Below are 22,987 nucleotides of genomic sequence, written 5' to 3'. Positions count from 1 at the left end.
CTCTCTACCTTTTTGGTCCCATTTTAAGACCTTTCGTGGGCTTGTTTTAAGCTAGTTTGGATACAAATTCTTGCCCTTCTTCCTCTCATCTATCTCTCCCCGAATAGCTAGCTCAAGTCTCATCTCCTACTTTAGCCCATCTTGGTCTCCCCTTCCTGTGGGACTGACCGTGACTTTCGGTGTGGCACCACGGGATCTCTAACCTCATTTCTCAAGGGCTTCACGTGATGGCTTACTTCTCCCGCATTCCGGGAGGGAAAATATCAGCCATTTTATATCCGCTTTAGAAGACAGCACGATGCTTCAGAGGCATTAGATAATCAAAATGTACCTGTAGAATGAACCAATTATATATTGAAGGCTTGTATAATATCAGGTACTAATTTTTGTTTAAAGCTAATGCTGTAAAAATGGGCACATAAAAATGTCATAGTATTTTGAATCTCAAGTAATCTCATTCTTAAGGTTGCATTCTTTATTTACTTTACCTTACCCTCAGGATGGTGTTATTTACTTTTAATTTTCCTTTTACCGTTCAGCCTGACAAGAGGCCTATTTGTGTACGTGTAGGAAATCCTTTGCCCAAGATAGGCTTCCAGTAAATACAGGTTTTAAATAATGCAACATGAATGCTAAATTGGCCTCTAAATAGTAACTGGGACCCTTCAATAACAGAAATACTTTTCTGATGGATAATTAGAAGCACATTTGAGGTAGAGTTTTAAACCATTAATAATCATAGAGACTGTCTTAATTGCTTTTGGAGTGAAGAATTCTTTTATCATGTGAAGAAACACTTGCTAATTCATCTGTTTTGCTACACTGGATCTTTCTTAAATTGGCTCACTTTAAAATGAGCATATTTTCTCTTTAAAAAGCTCTAGAGACCTTTCACCTATTTACAAATATAAAAGTAGCAATAATGACTGACAGTCACCCCCTCCTCCCCGTAAGCTATGGGGACTATTTAAGGTCCTATCTTTTTCATTCTCTAGAAGTAATGTGAGGTTTATATTCAACTCCCTCTAATCTTAAACACTGACGAGCTCCAAACCACTTAGCAGCCTGCCATTTTTCAACAGGAGGGAAAACAGCGATGTAATTACTGACCACGTTTTATAGGGTTCCCTTTCAAAAACCTGCTCACGCAGTTCCTGTGTTTGCAGAGTCTGGAGAGTACGATGGCTTTTTTTATTTTTTTATTTTTGATATATTTATTGATTATGCTATTACAGTTGTCCCATTTCCTCCCCTTCACTCCACTCCATCCTGCCCACCCTCTCCCTCCCACATTCCCCCCCTACAGTTCATGTCCGTGGATCATACATATAAGTTCTTTGGCTTCTACATTTCCTACACTATTCTTACCCTCCCCCTGTCTATTTTCTACCTACCATTTATGCCACTTATTCTGTGGCCCTGGCTGGGCAATGCCGGGAGGCACAAAGCACTGGACAGGCTACCCTAGTGGGTGCACAGTGACCAGAGGGAATGATGGTGTCAGGGAGAGTATGAGGGAAGATGTTGGCAACGTGACAGGTTTGACGAGCCAAAAGGGAAGCACGGGATGGTAAGGGCAGGAGGTCGTGACTGGCTGTGCTGATGAATTTAGGTGCACACCTAGAAAACAATTGTGTCATCCTTTCAGCCAGGCAGCAGCATTTAGTGGGCACTGACTCACTGCCTCGGAGTTTCTTTGCCATTGCCCTGTCTGAACCCTGGTCTCTTGGAGGCGCAGTCAAAAGAACCTCTGTCTTTATTACTGAACAGGCAGTGTCTGCCCTGGGCCTTGTCCAGAAAAACTGCATAGGGGGTATGAGTCCTGAAGCCTTACCCTCAGGATGGTGTTCTACCCCACCAGGCCTTTCCCCTCACTCTTTGTCACCGTGCTCTATTGCTTCTCGTTCTCTGACAGTTTCCATCTTCTATTCCCCTCATCCATTCACTTCCAGCTCCATCTATTCATAGAGCTCTTGCTGAGCACCTACCATAGAAAGGCACATCCTCTAGGGATACTGTATTAGCCAAGGTTCTCAGAGAAACAGAATAAAATGTCTGTATATACACATGATATACACGCACACATCCCCCATAGGATCGATCTATGTATCTATCATCTGTCTGTCTGTCTGTCTGTCTGTCTATCTGTCTAGGTTTACTTAAAGGAGTGGGATTGTGCAGGATGGCAAGTCCACAGTATGCAGGGTGGGCTGGCAGCCTGGAGACCCAGCGAAGACTTGGTCCTGCAGCCCTAGTCTGAAGGCAGTCTGAGCGCTGCCTTCCATGCCTGGGGGCAGGCCAGTCTTTTTTCTATTAAGGCCTTCAACTGGTTGGATGAGACCCATCCTCATTGCAGATTTAAATGTTAATCCCATTTCTAAAAATACCTTCACAGCAGCATCTATCTGGGTACCATGGCCTAGCTAAGTTGACACATAAAATTAACCAGCGTAGGTAGTATGAATCTTATAAGGGAAAGTAACATAGACCTTGTCCTCAGTGAATAAATGTTTAAATAGAGAGATGCTTACCTAAATAAGTAGATAAATAAATATCTAAACCAAGTCATGAACTTTGTGATAAGTTCTGTTTGAACTGTAAACAGCTTTGGGAATCCAGAGGAAAGAATGATTAATTACGACTGTGGGTAGCAAGGAAGGCTTTGTCAAAGGGGTGCAATTTGTGATGGATGCCAAAGCTAACTAGGGTTTTGCTAAATGAACAAATGATAAGGACTGGGGAGAGGAAAACATCCTAGGTCCAGTAGAAATAGAAGTTGTTCATGAGTTCATATATTCTCTAAAATTCTATCAAGTGCAATTGCATGCCTCTTACTGTTTGGATATGATGAATGCAAAGAAGATTCATCTCTTCTCAGAATGAATAATGATAATGGTTACTCTTTTCTGAGTGAAGCTTGCCATGTGTTAGGTTCTACGCCAAGTGTTTACGCCCCTTATCACAGCTGTTGTCCTCACACTCTGTGGGAAAGGTTCTCAGTGGTGAAGCCCAGCCAGTGCAGTGTGATATCTGGGGACTATAGGGGGCACAGGAAGGACAGGGAGTTGCACGGGCAGGGAAGCTGGGACTGAAGGGCACACCTCTTGGCATCGCTAAGCTGGCCCTGGAGGAGGCAGGACCTAAGTCCAGCCTGAGCTCATGCTCCAGGTGATTCTGTAGCTGTTCTGGTGTAGATAGATGGACACTTGTGTGGCAGTCCCCAGGAAATGGAATCTGTAATAGTCCTGTCTTCAGTTCTTTGCTAAATTTGCTCCCACTAAAGTAATCACTCTCATCATCCCAAGGAAACTCAGAATTAGAGAGGTTAAGTGAATTTCCCAGAATTCCACAGGTAGTAAGTTGTGTTTCAACCTGTGACTGCTCTTTCCACTTAGCCATGATACTTGACTTGCCAGGCTAATGGGTGAAACAGTGACTGCTATGGTCTGAATATGTGTGTCCACCCCCAACCCCTAAATTCATATGTTGAAGTCCTAGTGCCCAATGTGATGTGGTATTAGGAAGTGGGGCCTCTGGTAGGTGATTATGTCATGAGGGTGGATCCTTCTTGAATTCGATGAGAGCTCTTATAAAAAAGGCCCACAGCGCTCCCGCAGCCGTCCCACCATGTGAGGGTCCAACAAGACGTCTGTCTGCTGGAAGAGGCCCCAACCATGCTGGCACCCTGCTCTCAGTTTTCTAGCCTCCGGAACTATGAGAAATAAATTTCTGTTCTTTATAAGCTACCCAGTCTGTGGTATTTTGTTTAGGTAGCAGCCTGATGGAGGAAGACAGTGATGTTAACAAATGACTCCAGGGGGGTGGGGTAAGTGCTGTTATGGAGGTTTCTTTAAGGCACAGATGGCGGAGTGATGAGTGCCGCAGGAGATGTGAGCAGAGGTCTCCACGCTGCAAGGTGTTCCAGCAAGGGGGCCTGGGAGCCTGGGCAGCGGACGAAGCCAGAACCTAGATGAGGTCATGGAAATGGAAATGAAAAGGAGGGACTTAATGTTACAATATTCTGTAAGTCCAGAAGACAAAAGTTAGTAATTCATTTTGGAAATGTGACTGTCAGGGTGCTTAGTTGTCAGGATGCTTAGCTGCAAGCAAAGGAACACCCTCAGCTCAGTGAAGTAGAAATAGGACTCTGGAAGGGTAGTTTCTAGATTACAAGATTTCCAGGAGATCCAGAGTCAGGCTGGGGATCCATGCAGCCATGCTTGTACCACACCATGGGGCCCCTACAATGAAGAGTCCACTGTTAGCACCACTGGGCACTCCAGAGCACACCACGGGTGACCTCTGATGGCTGGGCGTAGGATGCCAGAACCTCCACCACTGCTCGCCCCAAACTGCACACCTTACCTCCAGCCTCAAGCAAGCAGATGCTGTACAGCTCTGGTTTCCTCAGTGGGTCAGAAGCCTGCCTCTGTCTGCAAGCGAGGCTGGGGAAGGGAGGTCCTGGCTTCCACTCTAGGAGGTCTGTGGAATTTCTCAAATGTAGCATAGATGTTCACAGGATGCTGGTGGCTACAGACATGCCTACTCCAGACCAGATCGGGCCCGTTCAGGGTGGTATGGCCATAGAGAGACATGCCTACAGACAGACATGCCTACTCCAGAATTAAAACTGACTCCAAGGTTTCTCATTTAGCAAATGGGTGATTAGAAATGCTGTGACCAAGATAAGGAAAATGGGAGGAGCTAAAAGGTGGGGCTAAAACATTTTAATTTGTTTTTAAATACATTGAATTTAAGATGTCTGCAGCACATCAGTGTGGACACAGTAGGGTTAGAGCTAAGGGTCACTGGTGCTTGCAGTTAAGGATTCATTGGTGGTGTACAGAAGTTCTTTTGCCTTAGGCCAAGGTCATGACCCACTAGTCACATACCTTATACCTCTTCTCAGCTCCCACCCAATATACAGCTTTCATCTCTTCATTCTGACCAAGTTTTCACTTTGCCTTCTCCTAACTCTTGCAGAGTCTCTTCTCAAGACCACCTTACCCTCCACTTCCTAACAACAAACTGTTCCCCAAACCAGCACTGCATTTTAATCTCAGTCCACAGCTATGCCTTTCCTAGCCTCACTGTTTCCTCAGACCCCATCTTTTTCTCCTGTTCTGGTCCCACCCCTTCTCAGGTCTCTTAGGTGTTTCTCCAATTGTAGGGTCACTTATCTAGCATCCCATAGCAGTGCCTCGACCTGAACCAGTTCCCCAGGTTCCATCCTTCTCATGCCTATTCCTGGATATACCTCCCATTCACCAGTGGCACTCCCACTTTCCTGAAAGTTCTGCCAGCACTTCCTGTACCAGAGCCCTCACCTGATCCATCATTCTCCTGGTGCCAGGACTGTCACTCTCAGTTTTCAGCGACTTTGCTGGCTAGCCTTTGTCCTACTTTTCTCTGCCTGTCTCTTTCAAATGAATCAACGTACTTTCTGTGTATTATGGACTTGCTGATACTTAAAAACTTTTTTATTGAAGTGTAGTTGGCATACAGTATTAGTTTCAGGTGTACAACATAGTGATTCAACATTTATATACCTTACAATGTGATCATCATACTAAATTTAGCAACCATCTGTCACTGCAGTTATTATGATATTATTGACTTTATACGTTACATCTCTACGGATTATTTATTTTATGACTGGAAGTTTGTACCTTTTTCCCCCATACCTCCACCCACCTCTCCTCTGGCAATCATCAGTTTGTTCTATGTTTCTATGAGTTTGTTTTGTTTTATTTTTCAGATTTCATATATTAGTGAAATCATATATTTGTCTTTGTCTGACTTATTTCACTTAGCATAATACCCTCTAGGTCCATCCAAGCTGTCACAAATGGCAAGATTTCCTTATTTTTTTATTGCTGGGTAACGTTCTTTTGTGAGCATATGCCACATCTTCTTTATCTAGTCATCTATTGGTGGATACCTAGTGTTCTTCCATATCTTGGCTATTGTATATAATGCTGCAATGAATGTAGGGGAGGGGTACACATACCTTTTAAAATTAGTGTTTTCATTTTCTTCAGATAAATACCCAGAAGTGGAGTTACTGTGTTCTATGATAGTTCTATTTTTAATTTTGGGAGGAATGGTCACACTGTTTTCCATAGTGGATGCGTGAATTTATAATCCCACCCACAGTGCACCAGAGTTCTCTTTTTTGTACATCTTCATCAACACCTGTTATTGGTTGACTTTTTGATGATAGCCATTCTGAAAGGTGTGAGGAAGTATTTCACTGTGATTTTGATTTGCATTTCTTTGATGATTAGTGACACTGAGCATCTTTTCATATGTCTATTGGCCATCCGTATGTCCTCTTTGGAGAAATGTCTATTCATGTCATCTGTCCATAATTTAATAGGATTTTTTTAACTTTTTTAATTGTATTTTTTCAGTTACCATTTAGTCTCTTTATAATGCCTCCCCTGCAATCACTACACTGTAGTCCATGTCCATGAGTCCTTTTTCTTTTTTACTCAGTCCTCCACCCCTAACCCCTTCCTAACCCTTTAGTTGACATCTGTTGAGTTGTATGAGTTCTTTATATATTTTGGATATCAACACCTATTAGATATATCATTTGTGGATATCTCTCACCATTCGGTAGGTTGTATTTTTATTTTGTTGGTGGTTCTTATTGTTATTTTTGTTGTAGATGTTAGTGGGATACACAGTAGATGATGGGTATTGAGACTGTCTGAAAGGAAGGAGAATTTTGAAAGTGGCTATTGCTCTTTGCAGTGGCCAGTTGGGGGTTGTCTTCCTTCTGTTTGGTTGAAGCAGTGATTTCCCATTTATGTGTGTGTGCACATTTTCACTTATAATTTCGAGGGGTTCAAAGACCAAATATCCCAGTTAAAATCCCAGATCCAAGCCATGGGGTGGGAGACCTTACAGAGGAACATGTCTATTTGTGTTTAGCGAACAGGAGGCTCCTTTGGGGCTCTTAGAATTATGAGCAGTATTGTCACTGAGATGTTATACTCTCCAGAACTCAAATGTCCAATCCTGACCTGAACTTTGTCCAGGAGGATTTTCCAAGAGTTATTCATTTAAGTCAGACTCAAAGTCTGTTATTCCTTTGATGTCAGACAATTGCCTAGTATAGAAAACACTGTGATAGTATAACGTGTCCACATAGTACAAGTTGTGTATTATTTTGTATTTAAAAGTAAACTCTGTGTGACAGACTTACACAGCAAATCAGCAGATGTCCTGCCATATTTAAGAAAAATAAGGGAGGGAACTAACATATGTGTATATTGAGCATTAAAGACACATTAAGTGCTCCATTTATAACTTAATCAGTCAGCATAGTATCCCCATTAGGCAGCTCTGACTTTTTCTATTTGAGCAATGCAAAAACTGAAGTTCAGAAAGCCCCATAAATTTACCCGAGATAACCAGTTAATGAGTGGCTGAGCAAGCATTGAAATCTAGTTTTCTTCTAAGTCTTTGAAGAATTATTCCTCCTGTTCCCCACCCCACTCCTACCCCTTCTATGATGTGCCCCGGAAACTATTAATCAAGGTACCCTGCCTATGACTCAAACGAGGATCATCACATTCTCTGAGTTGTCTGAATCTTGCATGGAAAGAATCAAAGATTGAAAACTTTTTTGGAATTAGTTCTTTGTAGTATCAACACCATGAACGAACTATTGGTTCCTGTTATTTAGTTCTCCTGAGCTTACCCTGCTGGTTCTGGATTTCTCTTTGGTTCTGTAAGCTATTCAGTATCCTTTAATAAACTCATTTCTTCTGTAGGTTATATAGTGCTATGGAACAAATTGTGCCTTGTACCTTCCACCCCACCAAACTCATGTGTTGAAACCCTAAACTCCAATGCGATGGCAATTGGAGATGGGGGCTTTGGGGAGGTAATTGGGTTTCAATGAAATGATGAAGTGCTTCAGTGAAGTCGCGAAGGCTCTAATGATGAGACTAGTGTCTTTATAACAAAGACACCAGCAAATTTGCTTCTTTTCTACCTGCCATGAGAGGGTACAGTGAGAAGGTGGGTGTCTGCAGGCCTGGAAGAGGGTCTTCACTGGGGAGCCAAATTGGCCAGCACCTTGATCTTGGACTTCCCCAACATCGGAACGGTGACAAATAAATTCCTGTTGTTTAAACCATGTGTCTGTGGCAGCCTGAGCTGACTAGTACAGATAGTTTCTGTTGATTGCCACCAAAGAATTCACTACTTACTAAATGACTAGTGAGAAGACATATTTCAGCGTTTGGAAACTTGGTTCTGAGATGGGGAAGAAAGAAAAACAAAGGTCAAACCAGTAAATCCAGTGACTTACTATCCTGGCCGGGAGGAAAAGTTTTATGTATAAGGAAGGAGTTGAAACTATTTCATAATGTGGGGTTTAGTAATTATTTATGGATTATACTAATTCTTACTCTCCTTGTACCTTGTTTATGCATTCCTCTTTCCTACCTTGATTGTGATTTTGCTGTAATGGTATAAACCAATGCAGAGTTAGAAAATAAGTTGGCCCAGGATAACTTTTCCTTCAGGCTGCAGAACTGGTGAAATGAAAGCTAATCCCTAGAAAGCGGTCTGCCAGGAAGAAAAGCTGCCCCAAAATGGGCACCTAAATTTTTCCTCCCTACTTGTTTGCTTTGGTCTTAAAGAATGTAAGAAATCTTACTGCAGGAATTTCTTCACTGGCCCCCAGTCACCTCTTTCTACCATAGGCTATCTTTTATTTGTAGAGCTTTATTTTGACCTATATGTCCTTTAGCTCTGAATAGTTCATTCCATGAGATCCTTCAGTTCTGAGAAATCAAGCTAGGTGAAGATGAAATGTAAAGTTTTAGCACCTTTATAATACTTTTCATCTGCTTTTAAATGTATAAATTCCCACCAGCATTTATTGGAGTAATTCTTTTAATTTTTTTCCTATTAGTTACTGAATATTTTGAGTTTGATGGTATCCTAGCAATCATGCATTTACCCTTCTTATTTATAGATGAGGAAGTAGAGGCCTAGAGAAATAGCTGGCTTGTCAATAATTATGTAGTTAATTAGAGACTGTATAAAGACTTGAACACAGTTTTTCAGATTTCCAGTTCAGCATGCGTTCTATACCCAGAAGCTGCTAAATAATTGACCAAGCCAAGAGAATAAAAGCAATTCTCATTTAACCCAAACTAAAAGAAAAAAAATTTGGAAAAGGAGAAGAAATAGAAAGAGTTTTCAAAGTATTGAATTTCACTAAGCAAAAGGGGAAGATTTTGAGCCATGTGGAAGAAAGAGGCAGCGGGCAGAGAGGTGTTGCTTTTTGGAAGGATTGGCTTTAAGACCACTGCCAGATTTGCTTTCTTTTCTGGGCAAGCGCCTGCACGCTTATTTCATGGGTTAAAGGATCCCTTTAAGGTGAATGAAATGCTGCCTTATTTCCTTGTGAACAAAAATTTTTTAAAGAATTTACTTTTTCCTCTGGGATTTTGTCACATTCAATTCCCTGGGTTTCAGCATCGATGTTGCAAACAGGCTAAGGGGAACTGGGACTTAGTCTTATTCCTCACCCTGGCTCCAGTGCCTTCCTGTCTTGCGAGGAGTGAGTGTTGTCTGGGCGCCTTGCTCCTCTTCCAGCTCCGGAGCAAATATCCAGGGTCTGCTGGGTAGCTTGTGTCTTTCGGGATGACATCGCCCTGGGTCAGGGTGGTTTGTTTTCAGTATGGGGCCAGCTGTTCCAGGATTACTTTTCTGGGTAGGAAACCACACGTTTGGACCCTGAGGCAAAAGGCTGAGAATGAAAATGTAAAGAGAAAGGTCAAATGATATTTTGTTGGGTGTCAACTTTGTGTTTGAAACTGAATCTTGCTTTTCACGGCTGTGAAGTTGGAGAGATCCCAGCCTGGCCGAGCACATCGGATCTCGTCCCCCCAGCCTTTCCACTCTCAATAAAATGGTTTCACCCTCCCTAAAAAAGAAACTGAATCTTTCTTCACTATCTCTGCTGTAAACTTATTACTCTGAAGAACATTTGATGAAAAGTCATTAATAGTAAGTGAAAACACACATCTTTCTCCATTCCTCTAGGCCACAAAGGCAAATATTAAAAAGGAATAGAACAGTTGAAAGCTACAATCTTCCTTCTGAATAAAAAGGTATTTCTTAATAACACTATGGGCTTGGGTTCTGGGCCTGGGCTCCCAAGTCCCTCTGTGTGTGAATAAAAGACAATGACCAAAGCTATCATTTGGGGAGGAACATATAACTTCAGAGCCACCCTTGCTACAATGGGCTGCTGACGTTGATAATTAGTAGCCACAGAATTTAGAGCTCGGAAGTCAGTCTCTGTCGCTGAAAGCATGTGCTATGTCATAAGAATTTGCTGCAGCATAAGGATATTCCGTATATTCTTTGAAATAAAGAAAAGGAAAAGTAATAAATATCAAGTTTAATAATTATCACTTGTATTTTGTAAAGCTAGCTATTTTCCCCTTGTATTTAGATTATAGTTACAAAACTTTCAATGCTAAATCCCCGTGATTTTTTAATAAAGGTCAACAATAATATAAACAAACATTTAAAAACAATTCACAATCTCATTTTCCCACACAATGATGCATACAGGGTGGAGCAAAAGTAGGTTTACAGTTGTGAGTACATGATCAATTTATTTTTGTATTACTATTTATTAGCTGTATTATTTTCCATACAAACAACTTTAAACCTACTTTTGCCTCACTCTGTATTTTGCATAATAATTCCTAGTTCTTTTCATAGGCCTTTTTGTTTTATAATATTTACAACCATAGTACTTATATTATTATTTTTTCATGTAACACTCCACCTGTCTCTCAACATTAAATTTTCCCATCATATTAACCATTGCTATTTTAAGTGATTGCATAATATTTCATATTATCTATATTAATTTGCTAACTTCTGTTGACCACTTAGCTTAACTTATTAAATTATAGAAATAGAGATGGATATATATTACAGATAATGTTGTTTTGAGCATCTTCATGTCTATAGCTTTTTATTTTATTAGTATTCATTTGAATTTCTCATAATTAAATTCCCCCAAAAGATATAAAGGTTAAAAATTATAAATAGCTTTATGGTTCTTGCTGTCTATCAATATATTGCATTCTTAAGTGTTTATATAGTGTGACTATTTGGCTTCCTCTGCACTGTTATGTGTAGTGGATATTATCGTTTGTTTGTTTTAATTTGCAGTTTTAATTACTGCTGGAATGAACATTTTTCTTTGTAGTTTTTTAAAATTGTTTTTACTAGTTGTATTTATTTAGAGGTAACTTGTCTATGACAGTTTAACAACTTCCTTTTTTCCTGTTTGATGGTTTCTCTGAGGAACAGTATACTTTGACTACTGGACACTTGAATGTCTATTCTGAAGTGATCTTCAGGCCAGGAACATTGTAACGATTTTTTTCTGTTTGTAACATGAGGGAACTATCCCACCCTCTCACTGTGTCTATGCTTGACAGGGAAAGGGTGAGAGGAAGGGGAAGAGAGAGATAGTCTTCTCTGGGGTTTCTTCTTATATGGGTATTATTCCCATCGTAGGGTTCCACCGTTATGACCTCATCCAACCCCAATTTACCTCCCAAAGTCCCCATCTCCAAATGCTATCTCACTGGAGGTTAGGACTTCAAGGTACGAATATTGGGGGGGGACACAAACATTGAGTCTATAACACTCCCCTTCTCCTTTAGGCCACTCCAGCCTCTACCCAAATACACACGCTCCTAGTTAGAGGGAACATGGTGAGTGTTAAGGACAGAGGTAAAATTTCATGAACACATAATTGAGCTTTAAAAAATAGAATCAGTAGACATGAAACAGAATGAAACAAATAGACAAAAGAACAGAGTGGAAAGAAAGCAGTTGGAGCATGTTATGTCAGGGTCAGTCACTACCCGTGATCTGTCATATGGGTAATGACAGTGGCACGTGGTGTGTGTGGGACTTGAGAGTCCATTTGGAAGAGTATTTTATTTTTATTTTTTTGATATATTTATTGATTATGCTATTACAGTTGTCCCATTTCCGCCCCTTCACTCAACTCCATCCTGCCCACCCCCTCCCTCCCACATTCCCCTCCTATAGTTCATGTCCATGGGTCATACTTATAAGTTCTTTGGCTTCTACATTTCCTACACTATTCTTACCCTCCCCCTGTCTATTTTCCACCTATCATTTATGCTATTTATTCTCTGTACCTTTCCCCCCTCTCTCCCCCTCCCAATCCCCTATTGATAACACCATTTGGAAGAGTATTTTTATATCTTGTAACACATGCATTCTGGATTTTGAGTCCCTGTCTTGAATGAGAGGGATGGAGCTCCTTAAAGTAGGGATCTTAGCACTACTAAGAATGACCTCTTTGGTACTGTCCCCCCAGCCCCCTTCCCTTCATTTCATTTCCCACCCGCATCCCTTGCCCTAAGCTCCCAACATAGCAACTGGCATCAGGCTACATACGTATCTGGCTATTTCTTTATTTTCTTCTGTGAGTCAGCAATGAATCAATATCCTGGCAAGGAGTTAAGAAGTCTGGCCTTTACAAAGAGTTGTTTTGTAGGTAAATACAAACATGATAATTTGAGTGTTTAAAAATACTTTTAAGTAACTATATTCTTTAATTATATGATTCTTAAATTTGACTGGTTATCCTAGGATTTTTAAAAAACCCCATTATTGGATAATTTTAAAAATGTAACTAGTTTGTAGAATCTGAATGTCTTATTTGCACATGGTAAAAAATGCAAACATTACAAGAGGTATATGGTAAAAAATAAATTTTTTTCTCATCCCACATTCCAGATTCTTTTGCTTTTCTTCTTCTCAGAGGCAACCATGACTAATATCTTGCTAGTGCCCTCTGCAAACATTCTTAAATGTTATTTATATAGTTCATTTTTTAAAACTCAAACAGAAAGTACTATATACACTTTTTATTATTATTTTGTTACTTTTAACTTAACTATGTCTTGTATTTTGGAGATTGGTCCATTTCAGCACATGAATGGTAGCTTATCCCATTCTTTTTTATTGGCTTATGATGAGGTTATGCTGTAATTTATTAAATTAGCCTCCTATTGATAGATGTTTAGGTTATTTATAGTTTTTTAAAGACAAACCCAACTACAATGAAAAGCCTTGCATGTGTGTTTTTGCGCATTTGTGCAAGTATATTTGTACTATGTTTGTAGGATGAATACTACCACGAAGACAAATGTGGTGCTGTAGTGGTTAAAAGCATGAATATTAGAGTTTTACTGTTTATACCTGCCTTCCACTTACTAGCCATGTAACCTAAGGACAAGTTGCTTAGTGTTCTGTGCCTCAGTTTCCTCATCTATAAAATGGGTATAAATAATAGTACATACATTGGAGATACAGGTTTTAAGGAACTAGTGCCAGTATAGCCTTCTGACATCAGCATATAAAATGTTCTTCATCAATTATCTTTAGGATAATCTCCCAGAATCCAGGGCCTTCTCTATTCTTTCTTTATTTTTATTGTTGACACTATTGTAGATACCCCTATTCCCCTCCCCCCTTTATCCCCCTTCTCTCAGCCTCCATCCACTCCCCCTTCCCTCTGGCCATTACCACACTGTTGTCTGTGTCCACAGATTCTACATATATGTTCTTTGGCTAATCCCTTCACCTTCTTTCATCCAATCTCCCCCTGCCCCTTCCTCTCATCAGTCTGTTCCATGTACCCATGCCTCTGTTTCCATTTTGTTCTTCAGTTTATTTTGTTCTTTAGATCCCACATATAAGTGAGATCATATGGTATTTGTCTTTCACCGACTGGCTTATTTCACTTTACATAATAATCTCCAAGTCCATCCATTCTGTTACAAAAGGTAAGATTTCCTTCTTTTTTATGATTGCGTAGTATTCTATTGTGTAAATGTACCACAGTTTTTTATCCACTTGTTGACTGATGGGCACTTGGGCTGTTTGTAGTTCTTGGCCACTGAGATAATGCTGCTGTGAACACAGGAGCGCATCTATTCTTTTGAACTGGTGTTTTGGGATCCTTAGGATATAATCCCAGAAGTGGGATCACTGGGTCAAAAGGCAGTTTCATTTTTAATTTTTTTGAGGAAACTCCAGAAACAACAATGCTATTATTGGAGAATAAGTTTTTTTTCAAACTTGATTAAAAAAACCTTGCTAAGCTTGTGACAAACATTGATATAATTGTTGCAGAATTTTGGCTCAAAGGACAAGGTTGGGAGGGTAAATTGAGAGTAAGAATTTCTTCTGTAGGTAGAGGGGGAGGCTGAATTTAGTCTTACTTGTTTTTGAACATTGGATTGAAGGTCATCATTGTGGGTCTCAGTGTTCTTATCTGTTACATACAGGGATTAGATTAGATTATCCAGGAAGTAACTTCCAGCTCAAACAATTATGTCTGTGCTTATTTCATTCTCCGAATGGGATGTAATTTCTATGGCTCGGACAGTGGAGATATATTTATATCCTGACTCATGCAACAGTGTCACTTTGCACATGTGGTTCCTTGTTCGTGGAATGACCTTCCCCCTTGTCTGACTGTGCAGCTGGGCCCTGACTCACCCTCGGAGACTAAGCTCTAGCTGGGCCTTCACTGTGACATCTGCTCCGAGTGTCCCAGCTCAGTTAGGTGCTTTCTCCCTTTGAGCTCCCTTAGTCCCTATGTTATGTGATGGGGTATGAGTTTTCAAATATTGGCTAGTAGTTTTTATCACCACAGGCTTGGCTTTGGTACAGCATTTTTGATGTATTAAGGAAGAGATGATACAATCTTTTCTTAGATTTTAAATGTCAAAACTCTGGGCCCTTCAGGGAGCACATGTGCATAGATAAAACAGTCACTGGGAGAAGACGGGTGAGTGAGTTAAGCTTCCATGCTCCGGAAGAAAGAAGGTGCTCTGACAAGTGCGGGCAGGGGTGAGGTGACACTCTGGACTCCTGACAAGAGAGTGAGCTTCTCTGCCTGGTCCTGTCCCTGAGCTCAGCACAGCAATAAGGAGGGTGCCGGAAACCCCAGAGAGGTGTGTAGAATCTGAGCACAGAGCGAACACAGGTCTCCTTTCCTGGGTAGAACCCCGGGAGGTGAGAAGAACCAGCATAGAAATGGCTGCACAGGGCATGCAGGTAGAGAGCTTGCAGAGGTTCTATAGAGCCAGGTAGGGCACGGGAGCAGAGGACAAAATTCTTGTTCTCTGCGGGGAGCACAGATGTGATAAAAAGCTAAGGATGGTCCTGCTGAGTTTCCTGGGGCCCAGTGTGGTTTGGGAGTCACAGAATGATCCCAGGTACCTTAGAGGGCTAAGGGATTTAAAGTAAGTTATCCCCCTCCCCCTCCAGGGTACTTTTGATTGGAAATATGAATAGAAATCAGCAGCGATGTGAAGACAAGAGGGAAGATATCTTAGCAACCCCTAGTATGTCTGAGAGAAATGGGGAAATCCCAATTCAACTGAGATAAAGGTTTTGCAACCACGGAACTATAGGGACTCCATGGTAGAACTTTGGTTTTTTAAAACTTTAAAAAATTCAAATAAAGATTCCTAACACCTCTAATATTTTTCCATTACATTATAAATGTTTGATCTCTTGTCTGCTTCTCTGGATCACAAGCTCTTTGAGGGAAGTCACTAGGTTATTAATGTCTATTTTATTTGTTCTGCTCCCTGCAAGTGCTGATACAGAGGAGGCCTACGGTGAGCTTTTGGAACGAGTATGTGGATATTCACTGGGTAGCTTTTCTGTGCCATGACCCGTCCCAGGCGCTTTCACAGCCCTGTGTGCTGGGGGTTCGTATCTCTATTTTGCACTTGGGGACATTAAAGCACATGGAACTGATGTGACCCATTCATGGTCAGTGGGAGGCAGATCTGTCATTCACAACCTAGGCCTCTGACACCAGACTGCCCTCCTGGGTGAAAATTACTTTTTTCTCTTACTGTCTGAATATAACTAGGGAATAAGAACAAAAATAAGTTTTTCACTTAATTTATAAATTTTTATACATTTCTTACTTTGCTACTTATGAAATAAAGAGCAGAGTGTTCTACTATTTTTTTAATTTTCTTTTTTTAAAGATTTTTATTTATTTATTTTTAGAGAGAGGGGAAGGGAGGGAGAAAAAGAGGGAAAGAAACATCAGTGTGTGGTTGCCTCTCACACTCCCCGCACCAGGGAACCTGGCCTTCAACCCAGGCATGTGCCCTGACTGGGAATCAAACCAGCAACCCTCTGCTTCGTAGTCTGGTGCTCAACCCACAGAGCCACACCAGCCAGGTCAGTTCTACTATTTTTACTTTTATTATTAATTACCAGTTAGAAAAACCATGTTAGTATGACCATGATACCACAAATGTAATAAAGGTACAGATAAAGCTTAATATTTTTATACTATTAAGAAATAGAGGTTCTTTGTAGGTGGCATATAAAATAAGAAAAATATAAGACATTAAAATTCACTAATAATTCCACTTCCTACAGCACCTACTATTATCCTTCAGTGATATTTCACCCTGATTTTAGAAAATTAGAAAATTGATATCAATACTTTGTATGTCATTATATCGTACGTGTTCTGCACAGCATGACCGTGGAATGGAATCTGTTTAGACTGCAGTGCTAGGTAAGAGCAGTCATTGGGTTAGGGCTCTGCAGGGAGTGAAGTACTCAGTATGCAAATTCTTGGTTTACATACCCTACCAGAAAACTGTTCAAGACTCAAGGAAAGTAAAAAGATACAGCTAACCCAGTATGTTATATAATACATATAATCAAGTTAGAGAATCAACCAGGGAGCACAATAGTGATGGAGTAAGCAGCAGCCTCCCTCTTTCAGAGGTGGGCCAGTGCTCAGCCACAGCAAGGAGTAAAAGCTCAGCGTTAGATTTACATTTCAGACTTTCTAGAAAATTAACATGTGAGTTTCAGCCCAATTAAAGAAGAAAGGCACCTTCTATGTAAGGTAGTAGAACCTTCTCAATAAGAATGGAAACCACTGCTGAATAGTTTGGCTTGTTTTCCTGGTGTTTAAAAAAGGAAGCCTGTAGGTACTCCAACTTGACTCAGTGTTTTTAGGTTTTGACATGTGGGGACTAATCTTATTTCCAGGTCAGCGTGCTCTGTCAGCTGCTGCAAATTTAAATATGATTAGCTCTTCCCTTTAATTGGCCATGTAATAAACTCATCATCTCAAAACCGTGGCTTGGTGGGTTGGAGTACAGTCTTGGAGCCAGATTGCCTGCGTTTTAATTGTGATTCTGCTCTTCATGGGCTTTGAGACTTTGTGCAAGTTACCAAAGATCTTTATGCCTCATTTTCCTTGTTTGTTCTTATCTCAGGGGTTTTTATTATGATTACATGAGTTAAAATATGTGAAACTGTGGCCAAAGAAGGGGACATACACTAAACCTGACAAGCTCAGGGGCACCTGCATGGTGGACCTTATAAAGTCAGGGAACAAAAGTAACCACATGGGGTGGTCTGAACATAAAAATTTCTAACCGAAAGTGAGTTATGTCTGGTAGTCACATCCTAGAAATATTGCTTCCTTTGAGAGAGGTCAATCTTTAAGTGAACCTATCTATTGTCTTTTCCCATCTAAGATAACATACCTTTGGAATGTCAGAGTAATCCCCTTTTTCTAGACCTCTCAGAGCACAATCTACCCCCAGAGTACAGGACCACAGCACCCCTCACTGTTATCTTTTTCTCTTGCTTGCCATCTCCAGGTGCTGTAAATGCTAACTACCTGTACCCTCCAATGTAAAAGAAGTACGTGTCTCCCCATTCTACTCTTTATCCAATCTCAGAGATTTTACTACTCTGCTTTTTCCTGCTTCCCTAATGTACTACCAATGGATTTTATGTAATCCCTCTGTGTCTTCTCCTTAGATTCTACCGTATCAAATAAGCTGTAAAACTGCCCTTCTCTGGAGTATTTTTCTCAATCTGCTGAGATATTTTTTTTTCCCTCAGCGCTTGTCATCAGTTTGGCTCAAATAAACTCTTGTAAGGCTTTTTCTTGGGCTGGTTATTGTTTTGTCAACAAAGCACTTTGAGTATGCCTGGTGCCGAGTAAGAACTATAAAAGTGTTAAATAAAAAGTAATATAATTAGTCTTCCTGTCTGTGATTGCTGGTGAACAGGAGGTAAAACAGTTAACTGGGGATGGGCTAATGACATATGGCTGACTTGGAAATCTCATAATAATGAAAAAGTGCCAATGTTTTGTGGCAGCATGGGTGGGTGGTTAAGCAAGAAACGGGAAGGTTAGGGCTGAATACTGCAGAGGTCTGTAAGCCTACTGGGTTGCTTCACCAGGCGGGGTATGTTGGGGTTGGCCTGGGGACTTAATGGGAAAACTGGGCTACTTTAGGAACAGAATGAATATTCAAAGGGGGATGGGACATTTTCAGATTATTTACCTGGACAGTGGGTAAATGTGTTAAAACAGGCACACTGAGTCTGGGTCTCTATCCAGAGTTATTTGGAGATATCCAGAGTTAGTCTTTCTTGCTGGGCTTTTGGATAAATCAAATAGAATTTTAATCTTCAATTCTCTGTTTCTCTCAGTTATCGTTTGTTGATTACTAGCTAGCACATAAATCACTTTTGGCTAACTGAGTAAGAGAAGCAATTTATTGGAAGTCAGGAAGCTCAACCAACCAAGAGGAAAGGCAAGGCAAGAGGATTAGAAGGACCAGGAAATCAGGCCATCCTGGGGCTGGGAAACAGGGACAGCTGGATTGACATGAAAGGGTCAATCAGCTTCTTCTTGTCTTTTGTTCATGTTCCAGAGAGAGATCTGATCAGCCTAGTCTGGGTCAGGTGCCCACCTCTTGTCTAGAGGAGGGAAAGGCACCTCTATGGGCAACCACATCTGACTCTCTCTGGAGGAGGAGTACCCCCAAAGCAAAATCAAGGTGCTATTACTAGAAGGAAGAAAGAAAGCAGAGTGGACCAAAACAACAATTGTCCATCTCACTACTCTGTATCCCTTCAAGCAACCTGTGAAGAGGATGAAAGGCATAAGAAATTAAGGAGACTCTGAAAACTTATTTCTAATATTTCTCCCCTATCCAGCTACCTTTCCCTGTGACCCTGAAGCTAGATTCTAAACCCTAGAATTGTATTAGAAGAAATCCTCAGTCTCTGGTGGAATTTTCTTCTGATCCTACCACAGTCTGACTTAAAGAAAACAGCTCAAACAAGTGTATGGATTTTTATCAAAATAACAATAGTTATTCTTCCATTAGATACTTGTTGGGTGTCTTATCTAAAGGACAAATAAGCCCTGTCTCCTGCCTTTCAGAAGTTTATAGTTAGGGAAGCCAGCCAGACATATAAACACATAAATTACATGATTACAATGCAGTGTAGAGAATAGGGTAATAGAGAAAGAAAAAGCACCAGCTAAGTCTGCCTAGGGGTTTCAGTGGAAGTGGTGTTTGAACAGGGTCTTGAAAAATGAATGAGCACTTATAATTTTAAATTGAAACACTTAATATAAGAACAAAATTGTGACCCCAAATTATAAACATTATTCACACTGCTGTCAGGGGCACCGATTTCATTTACTGGCAACATATATATTGTCTTTTGGTATTCTAAGGCTAAGAAGTGAGCTGGTAAATAATAGCTTGAAAGTCAAAAATTGAGAAATAAACTGTCATATTCCTAAATTACAGAAATTTGTTTAAAAGGAAGAAGAAGAAGAAAAAGCCGCTGCCGCCTCCCTGTTTCTTTAACTGTAGTTTCATGAGCTTAACTAAATCTTCAATGACCCAGGTCCCCCCAGATCTTGGAAACACCGCAGCAGCTGTCATTCATTGGCTAGGCAGCTTGAAGTTCAGAACCGTTCCTAGATCAGGTAGGGTCTTAGGTCAGCTACTGACTTTTAGCACAGGGGCTACTTATGCATTTGACTTTCAGATCTTGGTTAGAACTCATTTATAACATGCCTTTGGTTAGCAGTGTGTCTGGATTTCAGTCTTCTCTAGAAACTGTAAAATGAGAGTCAGGAATATAGTGGTAACAAAGAACTCAAAATTAGTGTGGGTAAAAATAATTGCATCACAAAATAGAATAATGAAGACCCTCATTAACAGATTATTCTCGATTAGTGAAAATATTGTCAGGATTTATTATAATGGGAGTGTATTTTCTGTGGCAAATTAACATTTCTAACATGTTGGAAAATATTTTTCTTCTGTGTTGATATGCCTGCTTCACCTTGTTGCATGTCATGTATCTCTGTAAACTACATCAGATCACTTTTGAGGTCAAGGTGGGAAAGCAAAGAGAAAATGAATGAATGAATGAATGAATGAATGAATGAATGAGGGCACTCTAGAAAATAAAATCTGTTTTAAAAATTGCATCAATTATCTTATTTGAGTTAATGAAAATTGTCCGGAGTCTGATACAATGGTTCCTTTGGCTCCATTAATTTGCCACAGATAAGCCAAGAGTTAGAAGACCTGAAATGTTTTGCCCTTGCCCCTACCTACTTGTGTGAGCCGAGGTAAAATTCGAGGATGGCCCTGATGGATTAACTGAGGAAATTCTACATGAGATGGTTAGCCCTATCTTATGAAATCCCTTCATGTCATTTAGCAATTAACCTCAAGCATCACCACTACTTAAAATAAATAAACCAAAACCATATAATCTGTGAGATATCAGTGTAGACACATTTGGTTGATGTCCATTTTTCATTTTAGTGAACATTCCTACAATTGTTTTGGCTAAAACCTCTCTGATACAAAATTTAATTTAAAGGACATGCAGGTAAAAAACAGCCCCTTTAAAGGCTGTTGGTGAACCTGTCCCCACCAGTAGGGATAGGTTCAGGTTACCTATGGATTCCCCATTTGTAGCAACCTAGCGCAGCTTGCTCAGTAGTCACATGATAAGCTTTCATATAACTACTATAATATATCGTATCCCCTAAGTGTTGGTGGGAAGAATTCCTTAGCACAACATTCTGATAGATCCAATTTATGTTTTGGATTACTTTATCATCAGCGGTGTCATTCACATTTTCCCAGAGCCATCTTAAGCTGAACGAGATAGAAGAGCTAAGAGTGTACATGTGTGGACATAGCTGTATATTTTTTAGCATATTCCACCTAAAACTTGGAAGACCAGTCTTCTTATATAAATTTTGAACTTCTGTTTAATTATTTCCTTTTTTAAGGATTTTAAATTTTTATCTTTCTGTTTTCCATTGATTCTCATGAATTCTTGCTTATGAAACTTTTCTCTATACCAGAAGTTCCTAATAGAGAAAAGGCTGGATAGATTGGAGGGAGAGAGATAATCATAGAAACCCACATTGAGGGAAATGATACCTGGAATGCAATTCAGAGATGATTGTTCCAAATTACTTTTTTCTCTGTTCAAATGATGAACTAATAAGGGAATCAATCAATTAATCAATCAATCAAACTCAATCAGTGAGAATGGGGCAGACCTCATTTGAGTGGAGATGGATGGTACTTGAAAGTGAATTAGAGACGGATTTGGAGAGAGTTCAGAGGAATAGAATGAACAATGTCAAATCAGGTTAATTTATGCATATTGCTGATAGGATTGGGGCTGGGCAACCGTGAATTCTACCCACCAGGTTCCAACTGCCTTTGAAGCTGACCCAGAGGCTGCTTCAGATCTGATGGATTAAAACAAGTCCACATGAAATTATTTTTTTCAGCCCTGTAGTTTTTATAATAAAGATGCACCAAGCCTAGTATTAGGCTTTTGCACAGAGGCAAACAACTACCAACAATACCTCCATGACCATACACTGTTGTTTGCTAATTGAAAAAAAAGCACACAATAATTAGAAGGCATTCTGTTGCTGAAGGGCTCCTTCCTTAAATGGTTAAAATATTCAGCTCTATAGGGCAACCACCTGGTTGAAAAATCTTTGACAGGAGGCGTTAGCAATGCATATTTATTTGTTCTTTTAGTCATATTATTTGTGCACAAGCTCAGAAGTGAAGCCAAGCTACAGATGGTCATTAATGTGGCCACTACTGGGCCCTCATCACCCCCTCTAGAGACAAAATTCCTCTCACATCTATTCATCCTTAGTGCCCACTAACCCACCGCCCTTCCTCTGTCCTCTCCAGGTCATGGGACCAGCAGGCTTTCCCTCCAGGTACTGACAATCCTCACCTCATCAAGGTGAGTGCCAAGCACAAGAGGAACATTTTGTGATGCATTCCAAAAGGATGTCAAACCCAGACTTTTAGCAGATTCAAGTAAGCAAAGCTAAGAGAAGCAAAAGCGTGTGCCTCACCTCCTCTCAGCCTTTGAAGCCCAGGTTTCCTGCGGAGATCCTGCAGTTTTGATCAGACTGCACCACAGGATGCAGATATTAGTGTTGGAAATCCACTAGGGGTTTATTCACTCTAGAAAATTTTGATATTGAAAAATATAACTATGGGGGGTTATTTTCTACCATATCCTCCCCTCGTTTCAGTGTAATTAGGAAACTGTTCAATACTTGGCAGTCTCCTTAGTCTTGTGTTCCCGCCCCTCCCCCACGCCCTGTCCCCACAACAAGCAGGGGCAGACAGGGGATTTTGAATGCCCCTGCTGGTGGCAGGCATCCGCCTCGCTGGCTCACGGCCAGCCCCGGCCTTGTTGTGCAGCAAGCTGGTTGGGTTACTGGGATACCCAGGGGTGGCTCTCGTGGCTCTGACAGTACCCTGGTGGATTGAGCTGATTAGTCACAGCCAACTGCTTGTTTTCAGGGATTTATTCCATTTTTCTACTTTGCCAACATCATCTAATTGAGGACCAGATGCTTTTAATCAGGATCGTCTGCAGTGCAAGGAGCTCCAAAAATCTTCTTTTACGCTAGGAATCTAATGCCCAGGCCTGAATATATAGGTTTCCCCTATTCATTCTGTGGAAGTATGTGACTTTTAAAGGAGCAGGTGAA

General features: G+C 40.6%; 1 long non-coding RNA gene across 1 annotated transcript; it reads right to left on the bottom strand.

Annotated features, from left to right (window-relative positions):
- Positions 1–1,320: 1,320 nt before the first annotated feature.
- On the bottom strand, positions 1,321–22,624 carry LOC123480094 (uncharacterized). The gene is made up of 3 exons (XR_006655958.2): positions 22,340–22,624; positions 9,558–9,778; positions 1,321–3,966 (listed from the first exon to the last, which is right to left on the bottom strand). It is a non-coding gene; the product is annotated as an uncharacterized lncRNA (long non-coding RNA).
- Between the last annotated feature and the right edge of the window lie 363 nt (positions 22,625–22,987).

This window comes from Desmodus rotundus, chromosome 1 (assembly GCF_022682495.2).
Source record: "Desmodus rotundus isolate HL8 chromosome 1, HLdesRot8A.1, whole genome shotgun sequence".
Lineage (NCBI taxonomy): Eukaryota > Metazoa > Chordata > Mammalia > Chiroptera > Phyllostomidae > Desmodus > Desmodus rotundus.
The sequence above is the reverse complement of the archived record's forward strand: the minus strand, read 5'-3'. Positions and strand labels throughout refer to the sequence as shown.